Source organism: Chiloscyllium punctatum, chromosome 11 (assembly GCF_047496795.1).
Source record: "Chiloscyllium punctatum isolate Juve2018m chromosome 11, sChiPun1.3, whole genome shotgun sequence".
NCBI lineage: Eukaryota > Metazoa > Chordata > Chondrichthyes > Orectolobiformes > Hemiscylliidae > Chiloscyllium > Chiloscyllium punctatum.
The window spans coordinates 114,524,420-114,538,622 of NC_092749.1; the positions used below are offsets into that span (position 1 = coordinate 114,524,420).

The 14,203-nt window shown below is 42.6% G+C and overlaps 1 protein-coding gene across 1 annotated transcript in view; it reads left to right on the plus strand.

Moving 5' to 3' along the window:
- The first annotated feature begins 225 nt into the window (after positions 1-225).
- Positions 226-14,203, plus strand: part of sertad2b (SERTA domain containing 2b) — a 64,191-nt gene continuing 50,213 nt past the window's right edge. Inside the window, exon 1 of the mRNA XM_072581559.1 lies at positions 226-892. The gene's annotated coding sequence lies outside the window, so the exon portion shown is untranslated. The remainder of the gene's footprint in view (positions 893-14,203) is intronic.

A 14,203-nucleotide genomic window follows, 5' to 3' on the forward strand; every position in this document is an offset into this window, starting at 1 on the left:
CCCCCCACCCACAGGTTAAACCCCTGCAGTCGTTTCCGGGCGGATTCTGTGAGAAATCCCCGCACCCGGGGATACGGTCAGCGGCAGAGGGCGGGAGGTATTTGCAAAGTCCCCCTCTCATTGGCTCTCAGTGCCACATGTCGCTGGGCTCCTGGATGCTGATTGGTCTTTATGCCAGGAAGGAGGCGGGGCCAGGAGCAGGGCGGAGCCAATGGGCTGTTGCGCAGTCTCTGGCTGGCTCCGGGCGGCCGCTGCGCCGCTTTTCCGCCAGTTACCATCGGAGTGAAGGGAGGTGCGGATACAGTGTTTCTGAGGGGAGACTGTGCGGATACAGTGTTTCTGAGGGGAGACTGTGCGGATACAGCGTCTTCTGAGGGGAGACTGTGCGGATACAGCGTCTTCTGAGGGGAGACTGTGCGGATACAGTGTTTCTGAGGGGAGACTGTGCGGATACAGCGTCTTCTGAGGGGAGACTGTGCGGATACAGCGTCTTCTGAGGGGAGACTGTGCGGATACAGCGTCTTCTGAGGGGAGACTGTGCGGATACAGCGTCTTCTGAGGGGAGACTGTGCGGATACAGCGTCTTCTGAGGGGAGACTGTGCGGATACAGCGTCTTCTGAGGGGAGACTGTGCGGATACAGCGTCTTCTGAGGGGAGACTGTGCGGATACAGCGTCTTCTGAGGGGAGACTGTGCGGTTACAGCGTCTTCTGAGGGGAGACTGTGCGGATACAGTGTTTCTGAGGGAGACTGTGCGGATACAGTGTTTCTGAGTATTGTAGCTTTGGAAAGCGGAACGATATTTTGTTGGAGACACTGGTGAAGATTGAAGCAGTGGGCGCACCGGCCTTCCATCCCTGCTCGGGGCTGGACAGCGCATTTCCAGCGGGCGGTAAGTTGGGGCTTGTCACCGGGACCAAGGGCTTGGGGAGTGGGAACAAGTGATGCAGAGGCTGTGGGATCACCCATAATCACCAATCCCCGCACCCCAACCCAACCCCAAACCTTGCCCCACTTCTGCCACCACCAAAACCTCCCTGCTACACAAACTTTGCCCCTAATACACCCCCACCCTCCATCTACATTTCCACCCACAGCCTGCACATGCTATCCCCATACCCACCCTTCACACCCCACCCTCTCACCCACTCTCCACTCACCCTCTACACACACACCCTCAACACGTTCTACACCCCCACTCTTTCTACACACACCCTCCACACCTACACAGTTCAGACTCGCTATAAACATTCCCCCCCCCACTACACACACATGCCTTTTCCACAGTCTCTTCCACCCCCAACCCCATCCTCCCTCTGCACATAGCCGTGTAAGCTCCCTCCCTGGCAAATGATCATGTCGAGCTTGGTTGAGTCACTAATCTGAAAGAGTGAGTTGGTGTTGGCTGATGCTGAGTGGGTAACTCGGTGATAATACAGCTGGACTTTGGTTCAGCTACAGTTCAGAGGGACCGGCTGAGAGCTCAGCAAGTACTGAGGAGGGGTCCTAGTGAAACGTCCATTCCTGAATTCATTGTCAGTTATTAAACAGAGTCTGTCCTCAACAGGTTTCTTTGTAAACCCATCCCGAAGCTTCAAACAGTCAGCCTGAGTATACATCCCTTTAAATTGCTGATTTGGGTATGGGGTTCAATTACCTTTTGTAAGAGTTGGTGATTTAGTTACTTTAAAACATGACTTTCACATTTATGTAAAAAATAAGTTTGTTTGTAAGTCTTTGGTGAAAGTTCAACTGCACTTTTGACTGTTTTGAAAAGGGAGCCACTTGTGTAATGATGAATAGTTGGATGTGAATATTTCATATTTGTGTTTAGTCAGAGACCGTGCCAGTGGCACAGTGACTGGGGGATGATCAATCAGAGAAAGTGTAGATGCTTCAGAGATATAATGTTTCCAAACTGCAACCTCAAAGAGTGATCATAAGAGTTTCAGGTAACTTAATTAGTTATTCAGAGTGGCTGGGACAGTGCAAACTAATATAGTAATATTATAATCAAGTGATTCACTCACTGAATGTCTGTAAGAGTTTCCTGTATGCCAGTTATTAGTATCTTGTACTTGGGATGGCACGGTGGATCAGTGGTTAGCACTGCTGCATCACAGCACCAGAGACCCGGGTTCAATTCCCGCTCAGGCGACTGTCTGTGTGAAGTTTGCACATTCTCCCAGTGTCTGTGTGGGTTTCCTCCCACAGTCCAAAGATGTGCAGGTTAGGTGAATTGGTCATGCTAAAATGTCCATAGTGTGCAGGGATGTGTGGGTTAGGCAAGCGAGTCACAGGTAAATGTAAGCGAATGGGTTTGGATGGGATACTCTTCGGAGAGTCAGTGTGGACTTGTTGGGCCGAAGGGCCTGTTTCCACGCTATAGGGATTCTAGTTCAAAAAAGTTGCCAAATTGTAAAAGTAAAATTGTTGTAACTTGTAGTAAAGCCAATGATTCTCTTTATAAAGAAGTTTCTGAATAGTGGTGAACAATTCTGTTTTTAAATATTGAGAGATGTCTTGACAATATTAATCTTTTTTTTAATCAATTAATCTCAGTGATAGTACAGCCACTGTACCCTTAAATGAATGGAGTTGTTTTGAGATCAATCTACTGCTGGTTGTAGATAGTTTTATGTTAAGTGCCCATTGAAGATCTGGGGAGTGTAGAGATTGGGGCTTACAGTTTCACAGATGCCACCCACAAAGCCAGAGGTGGTAAGGATATTAATCCATTCAAAATGCAAACCTCCTGATCCTGGAATTCTCTCTTTGACCTTCAGTCGATTGTCTGATCAACTGAGCTGTAGATATAACATTTACTCAACTGCTTGCAATAGATCACTTGGCTCAAGTTAATAGTTGTTAATGGAATCAAATCCAGAATCCCTACTGTGTGGAAATAGGCCATTCAGCCCATTGAGTCCATACTGACCCTCTGAACAACATCCCTCCCTCAACCTATCTCTGTCACCTTGCATTTCCCATGGCCAATCCACCCTACACATCTTTGTGACTGTGGAAAGAAACTGGAGCACCCAGAGAAATCTGCACAGACACTGGGAGAGCATGCAAACTCCACACAGGCAGTCACCTGGGGCTGGAATTGAACCCATGTCCCTGCCGCTGTAAGGCAGCAGTGCAAACCACTGAGCCACTGTGTTACCCCTTGGAAGGTAGGATTTTTAAAAAATTCACTCCAGTGATCGATATCCAACAACTCAGTGATCTAATTGCTTCAGTATTATTTCTGATTTAGATGCTAGCCCTCTGTTTTCAGATGATATTACTTGGTGTCAGTTTTTACACATGCTGATGACACCCAGATCTACCTTGTCATCCATGCTCTCAACTCATCCCATCCTGCCTGTTTTATAGGCAGTGCCAGCTCCCTGCACTGTATCTAATTAGAAAAGTGCTAGAGTGAACAAGATATATTTTATTGCATGTTTGCAGCTGGTTACAGGTTACAATGATGCAATAAACATTGTTCCAGAGACTTTGAGGAGGATCTCCTTCCTTCATGATCCATATGACACCATCATAGTGAGTGGTGCTTATGACACTCTTTAGTGTTAACCTTTTCACAATACTGTCACGGAGCTGCCAAATATCTGTCTAAAATCTTTACTGCTTCAGCAGAGTATTTCTCTGACTTGGATATTGGGAAGACAGGAACCGTTGTCTGTGCTCCCTGCTGTAATTTTAACTCATTAGGTCCCCACTGTCTCCTAACAAACTGTTTATAACCATGGTGTTGTGTTTAATCTCCATATGAAATTCTGACCACGTGTTAGCATCATCAGTAGAATCTTTAATTTTCACCTTTGTAATTTCATTCAACTCTGCCCCAGCTCCTGTCTCCAATCACCTGCTGATGAAATTGTCATCTCTACTTTGTTAACTCCAGACTTGATCATTCCAGTGCACGTCACTTGGATTTTCTACCTTCCACTCTCTGTCAACTTGAGGTCATCCAAACTCTGCTAAACAACCACCCAATTTTAGAATTCTCATCATTGTTTTAAAATCTTTCACATCTCAGTCATGTCAACCCAGCCCTTAACCCCCAGCCACCAGTCTTCAGTCACCCAGTTCCTGACATTGAAACAGTAACAACAGCAGCTTATGGATCTCGTCATCCTTGTATCAGACATAAACATGGAGCTCTTGAGAATCCCATTTTAATTACTTCATTTGCCTGAGCTCAGATTTCTGGAATTCCCACCTTGACCTCTCTGTAACACCTTGACCTCTCTGTAACACCTTGCCCATCCCTAATTGCCCCTTGAACTGAGTGACTTGCTTGGCAGTTCAGAGTTAACTGCATTGATGTGGGTATGGAGTCACATATAGGCCAGACCAGGTATGGATGGCAGATTTCCCTCCCAAAAGGGCATTAGTGAACCATATGACTGTTCCAACTATCAGTTATCACACTAAGATACATCAGTGAAGTGCCGTTTCAGGTATCCCGATGTCTAAATGTGCTACATGAATACAGCTTGGTGAATTCTTGATGGATTGACTGTTGTGTGCGTGACTCTCAATTAACAAGCTATTACATCTGAATTCAGCCAACCAGCTTCAGTCCTATCGTATGTGAATTGATGTGAGCTCTTGCTATCTGTAATGCTCACCTCTCTCAGTAAAGAAATGCAAATGTTTTGAAGCAGTGATTTCAACTCTGCATATTGGTGCGATAATAGGTGCAGAGAAGTAGATGGAAAACAGCAATCACTTCAGGTAGTTTTCAAAGATGATTTTCCATTCTCATCCTGCTTAATAGTTTTGGTTTTTGATCTGGGCTGATATCCTCAATGGGTTTGCTAGCTATTTAGTCATTGCTGGATGCCATTACACACACTGTCTCCCAATTGCACTGTGCTTGTACTTTTCCTGCTTAAAAGGAGATTGGAAAATGCTTTTCTGTAAATATTATGCTTTTTTAAAATCTATGATAAACTTCAGGTAAGCAGACAGGGTAGTGAAGAAGGTGTTTGATATGTTTGCCTTTTTTTGGTCACTGGATTGAGTACAGGAGTTGGGAGTCATGTTGTGGCTGTACAGGATATTAGTTAGGCCTCTTTTGGAATACTGCATTTAGTTCTGGTCTCCCTGCTGTATAAAGAGGTTGTGAAACTTGAAAGGATTCAGAAAAGATTTACACTGGTGTTGCCAGGGTTGGAGAGTTTGAGTTAAGGGAGAGACTGAAATGGCTGAGGCTGTTTTCCCTGAAGCATTGGAGGCTAAGGGGTGACCTTATAGAGGTTTATAAAATCATAAAGGGCATGGATAGGGTAAATAGACAAGGTCATTTCCCCAGAGTAAGGGAGTCCAGAACAAGACAGCATAGGTTTAGGGTGAGAGGGGAAATATATAAAAGGGATCTAAGAGCTAACATTTTCATGCAGAGGCTAATGGTGTATGGACCAAGCTGCCAGAGGAAGTGGTGGAGGCTGGTACAATTGCAACATTTAAAATGCATCTGGATGGGTATATGAATAGGAAGGGTTTAGAAGGATATGGACCAAATGTTGGCAAATGGAACTAGATTTAACTAGGATATCTGGTTGGTATGGGCGAGTTGGACCGAAGGGTCTGTTTCCAAACTGTGCAGCTCTGTGAGTCTAAGTTTAAAGCCCAGAGCTCTCTGTTGAAACTTGCAGCTGTTTGAGCCCATTGTTTCAAAATAATTAGAATTAAACTTTTTTTGAGTGTTGACGATTGTTTATATATCATTGGTTCTTACTGTATTTATATAGCTGCCCAGGCAGGTCAATATAGCAGCTCCTGATTCTTTGCAGCCAATGGTGGTGGGGTATTTGTACTTTGATATGTAGCTGACTCTGAGTTCTGCCACTGAACACAGTTTTTCAATGTTTGTGTCTGATATAAGGGCTAACAGCTTCATAAACTACCATTGTTGTCTTTTGATGAATGGAATTAACTTGTTTGTTATAAATTAAACTTCAAAATTGGACTTTACACCATCTGATGTTTTTGTTTTTGAAATCCCATAAAGAGTCGGTGAGTTTGTCCATTAACAGATGAAGACCTGATCTATAGTCACATTTATTCCCACGCAATCTGGAAGTTTGTGCTTTGTTCACCCTTACTGATCCAAAGTAATTTAAGAATTGGTGTATGTCAATAAAATCCATTATTTTTGTGTTGCTTGACTTATCATTGTTCCTTTTGTTCAGTATCCTGGTTTTTCACCCTCTCTACACTTGCCTCGTGCGCGCGTGCTCTCTCTCTCTTCTCTCTCTGTCTCTCCTCTCTCTCCCCCCAACTCCACTCCTCAGCCTGAGAGAAAGAGGCTGACAGGTATTTATTGCTGATGAAGAAGCAATGTATTGAACTTCAGTTCTACTCCTCTGCATTGGCATGGCGTGCCTGAATTCCAAATGCTCTAGACGTCTCTGTCTGTTCAAATCATGCCACGTGCATAATTTTTGTCTTTTTTGGCAAACATGAGATTAAACATTTATTTAGCCATTTCCATTTTGGAATACTTTTACAGAATGGGATTTCACAGTAAATCCATCAGTTTGTAAACTAACCATCTGTGGAACAGTTGATTTAGCTCCTGCCACCGCTAATGGCAGACTCGGGAAGTACTGACTTTGAGTTGGGAATTGCCAGATTTCATTGTAATATTTTGAGTGTCTTTGGTGCATATTGAACAAAATGAATTGTGTTAGTGGGAGGGAGGGTGAGGGGCACACAAATTTAAGTCGATGTTTTAAAAATGTGTGGCACCTTTATTGTAATAAACCACCCAAATAGGGCTTTACAAGAACATTATAAAACAGTGTAGCATCAAGTTTTCTTTCTGAAACTACTGATGTGAATAATCCTAGTTAAGTCTAGAAAATCTTTCTAAAGAGCTGCTTGATCACAATTTTGGCTGTCTCTCATTTTGTCCAGTGTTGGACATTGGTGTAATAATGAGATTGTGACTGGTTAGCAAGGTTGAATCTCATGGAAAACAAGGACAACTAACCATTTGGATACAGAACTGGCTCAAAGGTAGAAGACAGAGGGTGGTGGTGGAGGGTTGTTTTTCAGACTGGAGGCCTGTGACCAGTGGCGTGCCATAAGGATCGGTGCTGGGTCCTCTACTTTTTGTCATTTACATAAATGATTTGGATGTGAGCATAAGAGGTACAGTTAGTAAGTTTGCAGATGACACCAAAATTGGAGGTGTAGTGGTCAGCGAAGAAGGTTACCTCAGATTACAACAGGGTCTGGACCAGATGGGCCAATGGGCTGAGAAGTGGCAGATGGAGTTTAATTCAGATAAATGTGAAGTGCTGCATTTTGGGAAAGCAAATCTTAGCAGGACTTATACACTTAATGGTAAGATCCTAGGGAGTGTTGCTGAACAAAGAGACCTTGGAGTGCAGGTTCATAGCTCCCTGAAAGTGGAATCGCAGGTAGATAGGATAGTGAAGAAGGTGTTTGGTATGCTTTCCTTTATTGGTCAGAGTATTGAGTACAGGAGTTGTGAGGTCATGTTGCGGCTGTACAGGACATTGGTTAGGCCACTGTTGGAATATTGCGTGCAATTCTGGTCTCCTTCCTATCGGAAAGGTGTTGTGAAACTTGCAAGGGTTCAGATAAGATTTACAAGGATGTTGCCAGGGTTGGAGGATTTGAGCTACGGGGAGAGGCTGAACAGGCTGGTGCTGTTTTCCCTGGAATGTTGGAGGCTAAGGGGTGACCTTATAGAGGTTTATAAAATCACGAGGGGCATGGATAGGATAAGTAGACAAAGTCTTTTCCCTGGGGTGGGGGAGTCCAGAACTAGAGGGCATAGGTTTAGGGTGAGAGGGGAAAGATATAAAAGAGACCTAAAGGGCAACTTTTTCACACAGAGGGTGGTATGTGTATGGAATAAGCTGCCAGAGGAAGTGGTGGAGGCTGGTACAATTGCAACATTTAAGAGGCATTTGGATGGGCATATGAATAGGAAGGGTTTGGAGGGATATGGGCCGGGTGCTGGTAGGTGGGACTAGATTGGGTTGGGATATCTGGTCGGCATGGACGGGTTGGACTGAAGGGTCTGTTTCCGTGCTGTACATCTCTGTGACTCTATTAGGATAAAGGTCGTCCTTGCAATGGTTTTTTTTAAACTTTTAAAAACTATGATCATTAACAGTGTTGCTATTATGTACCTGCTAAACTATTCACCATCTCTGGAATAGAATGGTGCTGGAAAAGCACAGCAGTTCAGGCTGCACTCAAGGAGCAGGAAAACCGACATTTCGGGCAAAAGCCGAACTGCTGTGCTTTTCCAGCACCACTCTACTCCAGAATCTGGTTTCCAGCATCTGCAGTCATTGTTTTTACCTATTCACAATCTCTGCCCTGAGTTGTCTAGTGTAGTGAAGACAACTGGTTATTGGGAACTTGAGATATAAGGCTAGTAGCATTTTGAAAATAAAATAACTGCAGTTTTTTGAACAATGCGTGTCACCTGGTTATGGATATCTGATCATTTCAACTTGTCTTGTGTCATTAAGTGCCTCTGAGATAGTGATTGTAACATAATAAATAACAAAATAGTTGCTTGAGTAAATGAATACAAAGTCTTGTCCCTAGCATTTATTCATTTAAATACATGTCGAGCAGTCTAGTGTTTAGAACTTGAGGCTAGAAATGCAAGAGCAAAGATGGTGCATGAAGACATTTGTATTTTTAAACAAACTTTTTAATCAATTGGCTAGTAATATATAAGGCTGAATGGAATTACAGTCATACCTAAATCAAAATTAAGAAATTGTCGAGGTTGTAGATTAATAAAATTGTCAAAAATTATAAAATACCAAAGTAGATTGACTGACTTTTTAAAATCTGTAGCTATTGGCAATGGAGGAAAGTAAGGCTGAGGCCACAATCGGATCAACCATGATCTTACTGAAAGGCAGAACAGGCTCGATGGGCTGAATGGCCTACTCCTGTCCCTAATTCATATGCTCATTTGTGAAAAAGAAAAACAATTTATACGTGTAGTTCTGTCCTTAAGATATTGGCAGGAGGTTACCTTGACTCAGCTCTGTACTTCCAAACAGTAATTTTGGAAATGGCCAGGAGCAGACTGCAGAAGGTCACTCCTGGGTGTCACCAGCTATTGTGCCATTTCATCAACCTGGGGTTTGAAAGACTGAAAAAGAGGAGTCTGGGTACTAAGGATGTTGATTCTGAGAAAGGGGATAAGAATCCTGTCGACCATGCAGCTTATTTTCTCTCTCTGGAAGATCGCAGATTAGAGAACAATTTTGTTTTAGGGGCCTATACCCATTCAGAACTGAACAATCAAGGCCACATGGGTTATTACCCTTGCAGCCGTGAGATTGAGATGTGACTGTCACAGGATCAGTCTCAGTATGACAGGAACCTAGATTTTAGAAGTGAAAGGGTGTTGACTAATCCGTCCAAGACTAATGAGATCCTAAAGTTCTATAAAATGTAAAGGCAAAGCTGCTCTGTGCTCAAGCACACATTTAGGGGTGAATGTGTGGGAGCCGTTGCTTTACTAAGTGACTTGAGTGATTCCTGGGACTTTTAATTTTGGAAAGTAAATTTACTTAAATGTTTCTATAACAACTGAAAGTAACCAGAATTTGCAGAGCTTGTGTTTTACTGGGAGGCACATCTCTGAAATGTATTGTAAGGATAACTAGCTGGTAATTGAAGGGAAGTTCCTATAAGGTCAGCTCTCGGAAATATTGCTCAATCAGAATCCTAGCTACAAAGTAGTTTAATAGGGAGCTATATTATTGTTGTTGTGTAATTCTGGATCACAACATCTCATCCTGTTTACCACAGTGATACTACTGCAGTGGAGCCTGTCAGTGGGAGTGGGAGATGACTGGACTGGGAGAGGTTTTAATATGCAACTATATATTGATACTTAAACAAATCAGTTAAACTTTACCACCAGGAAATGTTTAAACTTAAAGAAACAAGAATGAACTGCAGCAAGTGCTGCAAGTGTGCAATTGTGCGCTCCTGTGAAAACTTGGAGAAACTATTTTCAAAAGAGCGTGGCCTTACTGAAAGAATTATGTTGGCCATGATAGGGGAGACTGTGTCTCTTGGGCTAGAAATAAGCAGGAAGAATACAGAACCTTTCAGAGTCAGAATAAAACCTGTGTGTTTAGAGAGAAAAGAATCTTTTATGCATTTAATAAACCAGCTCAGGATATCTTAAAGACCCTATTCACTTTGGGGCTGATGGCCAGCTGAATTGTCCAGCTGAATATTTTTGTCACATGTTAATCAGCGTTAACCATCCAGAATGAATGAAAGAGGTGCCTTTATATCGAACTGTTACCATCTTCAGTTTGTCCCACAGTGAATGAAGTTTGAAATGCAGTCACAGTTATGATGTAGGTATCTTGTAGTATCTGAATATTAAATATACTTCTGGGTGGCAGCCCCTTGTTTGAGCCAGTGACCAGTGCTTGCTTTTTGGATGTAACTTTGCTGAGCCATGGTTTAGAGAGGATCGGGAAAATATAGCCTCTGATACTTGACAAAACCACCACCATTGTTGATGTTAATTACTTCAGAGTGGAATGTGGATCAACATGTACCCAATGTTGCTCTGTTAAAGTGATTTTCAGACTGGGTTCTGGGTGATTTCCTTATGTGAATAGACCATAGATCCGAATAAGTAGGTTTTTATTCATTTAGAGCTTTTGGTTGGTCAAATGTAATACCCCAGATTATCCTGTCTGATATTTTATGATGATTCTACTTTTCTCAAACTCTCCTCCAAAAAGTTTCACCAATTTACTAAAAAAACTTTAAAAAAAAATAAGCCCAAAGCGACCATTTACTGTTATTAGTTGTTGTGAGAACCTGAAAATGTGTTGTTGGAAAAGCGCAGCAGGTCAGGCAGCATCCAAGGAGCAGGAGCTGCGCTTTTCCAGCAACACATTTTCAGCTCTGATCTCCAGCATCTGCAGTCCTCACTTTCTCCCTGTTGTAAGAACCTATCTGGTTCACTGATGTCTTTAAAATGGTAATCTGCTGGCCTTACTTGTTCAGGCCTAGATGTGACTCCAGTCCACAGCAGTATGGTTGGCTGTTGGTTACCCTCTGAAATGGCCTGGAGAGAGACTTGGGTTAAGGGCAATTTGGGGTGGACAGCAAATACTGGCCTTGTCAGCAACACTTAGCTCCCATGAAAGAAGAAAAGACCCAGCTACCGTTAATTAAGGAATTCTCAGGCTTTCCTCACCAGGTCGTTTAATATAATTATTGTCTTGTCACAGAGGGTGTGCAGCAGAGATTCACCAGCCAGATTTCAGGGATAGTGGGATTGGCTTGGGTGAGATTGGGGGCGCTGGATCTGCGTTCTCTGGAATGTTGAAGAACGAGTGATGACCTCAATGAAACTTGTTACAAACCTTTGAAAGGCATGACAGTGTGGCTGTAGGTCAGTTCCCACCCCCCTCCCCTGGGCTGGTGAGTCTTGAACCGGGGGCAAAATCTCCGAATAAGTGGCAGAAAATGAGGGCCAGCTTTGTACTTCATGTGGTGAATCTTTAGAATCTTCTCTCGCAGAGGGCTTTGGAGGCATCCATCATTCAACAGGTTCAAAACAGAGATTGCTAGATTCCTGAAGAATGACATCAGAAGCACTGAGAATAGTGGGGGAGGGGTGGGGGAATGGTGTAGAACAGCCATGATCAATTGGAATAGTTAAACAGGCTCAAGGGACTGCAGAGCCCTGTCCTGTTATAAAAGCAAAATACTGCAGATGGTGGAAATCTGAAATGGGACAAGTGTTGGAAATACACAGTTACAAATCCCCCAACACCAGGTTAGAGTCCAACAGGTTTATTTGGAAGCACTAGCTTTCAAAGCGCTGCTCCTTCATCAGCTGGTTGTAACAAGAGTGTTATAACCTAGTGTTGTGTGGTCTTTAACTTTGTACACTCCAGTCCAACACTGGCACCTCCAAATCATGGAAATACTCAGCAAGCCCTGAATTTATTGTCATGTGTACCAGAGCAAAGCTTTTCACTGTGCCTCAGCACACGTGGCAATAAATTCAGTTCAATTATCTGTTTCAATGTTTCAGATCCAGTATGACTTCTTTAGAACTTTGACCTCCTACATCACTGCACCAGTCACCATTGCCTTTATCAATGTTACCCTGAATCTAAAATATTGTCAGATGTATGTTTTCAAAGAGCATTACTTTAAGACTACAGGAGGCTATTTTGTGTGAGTTAGTGCACAATGAACATGAACAGTGGGTGCTGTCCTCTAGGGAGCACCTCATCAAACAAATGACGACATCTTTCATGGAGAAGTATCTGAGTAATGCTTTTGGTATTGTTAAGTGGAAAATTTTAATTTCTTCAGCTGTTTCTGGTTTCAATCTGCCATCTTCCTCTTGTAGTTATCAACTTGGGATGGAGTTTTATATTTAGGGATTGGTTCTAAAGCAATGACAAAAACAAATATTTGATTTGACTTCAGAAATTAACTGGTTGGAGATGTTTTTACCTTGATGGGTTGTTAATTTATGCTGCGTTTTTTAAAGTAAACTACCTTTGAAAGCATACATCTTGTGATGGATGCTGTGTCTTTCTTAAGCAATAAACAACGAAAAGTAGTTCTTCAAGTATATCATCTTGTAACGGCCCTCATCAAATATTTTCTTGATTGCTGTTTGCAACAATGTAAAAGAACACTTGTAGATTTATTGTAGGTTGAATCTAAGCCGGCTTTGTCCTTTTGAAAACATGTAACAGATCTGTGACCTTTTAAATATGTCCCTGTTAATTGTGGAAAGCATCAATTGTTGGATTGACAGCTTTCTGAGCTTAACATTCTTGATGTTTGGAAGTGTGTTTAGGATGGTGATAGGGGAGGGAGCAATTTAAGGTGACAACTTTCAGCTAATGTATTGGCAGGACATTAAAAGAGTTTTTTCCTACAGTGCATTATTAATATGGTAAATGAGCTGAGAGACACATACAAAGTCTGCCAACACTCCCTGTCTATTGAGCCTCATGAAAAATGGATATTTGGGAGTTGGGCCAGGGGTGAGGTGAGGGGTGGGTGCTGTAGGATTATATTGCATATTGGTCCTGGAGGATCGACCATCAACAGCCTGTTGTACAGTTTATATTGAAGCTGGCAGAAATGGAATTGGTTGGGAGTAAAGTTTGGGGGGTGGGGTGCTGTTTGGGTTCAGCTCATCACCTCCAGAGACCCAACCCTCCCTCTACACTGAGTCATCAGATTCGATTTTTGGCTGGCCTTTTGGGTGTTACAGATTGGGTGTCCTTTACCGAAACCGTATGATTTTAATTTCCACTAAAGACACAGATATGTTTTAAAGTATACATTCTTTGAAGCTGCCCTTGTTCCTGGGAATTAGGCTTCATACCATGGCTAGTTTGATTTACAATTATTTGTTATCCACTGCAGTGTCTGAAAATTGTTTCTATAGTAACATGTTATTTACAATTGCATGTCTTTTGGTTTGATTTTCTTGTGTAATATTTCACTATTTCCCCTCCCTTTCTCACAGTCAGATTCCATCCATCATGAACATTGTGGTTGGCTTTTGGTTCAACTCCTTCCACACTTCACTTTTGATGCTTTGCTATAAAACATAATCTAATGGTAGTAATTTGCTTGTTTCTGTGACAATTTTTTTTAAAAGATCTTAAGAATTCTCATATAAGTTGACATTTTAAATTTTACTTCATTGATTGATTGGTTCTGTTGATCCCTAATTGCCCTTAAGGTGGTCATTAGTTGCTTTCTTGGGCTTCTCGAGGTCATTCAGTATAGGTTTCCCCACAATACTATTAGAGACAGAGTTCTGGGATTTTAACTTTGCAGCATTAAAGAAACAAACAATATCTTTCCAAATCAGGATGGTGAACGGCTTGGAGGGATCTTGCAGGGGGTGGTGTTTCCAAGTATCTGCTTTCCTTGGCTTTCTAGGTGGAAGTGGTCATGGGTTTGGAAGGTGCTGTCTAAGGAATCTTGGTAAGGTATTGCATTGTGTTTTGTAGCTGGTACACATTCTGTTACTGAGTGTCAGCATTGGAGAGAGAGGATGTGGTGCCAATCAAATAAACTGCTTTGACTTAGATGGTGTCAAGTTGTTGGAGCTGCACTCATCCAGGGCAAGTGGGGAGTATTCCATCTCACT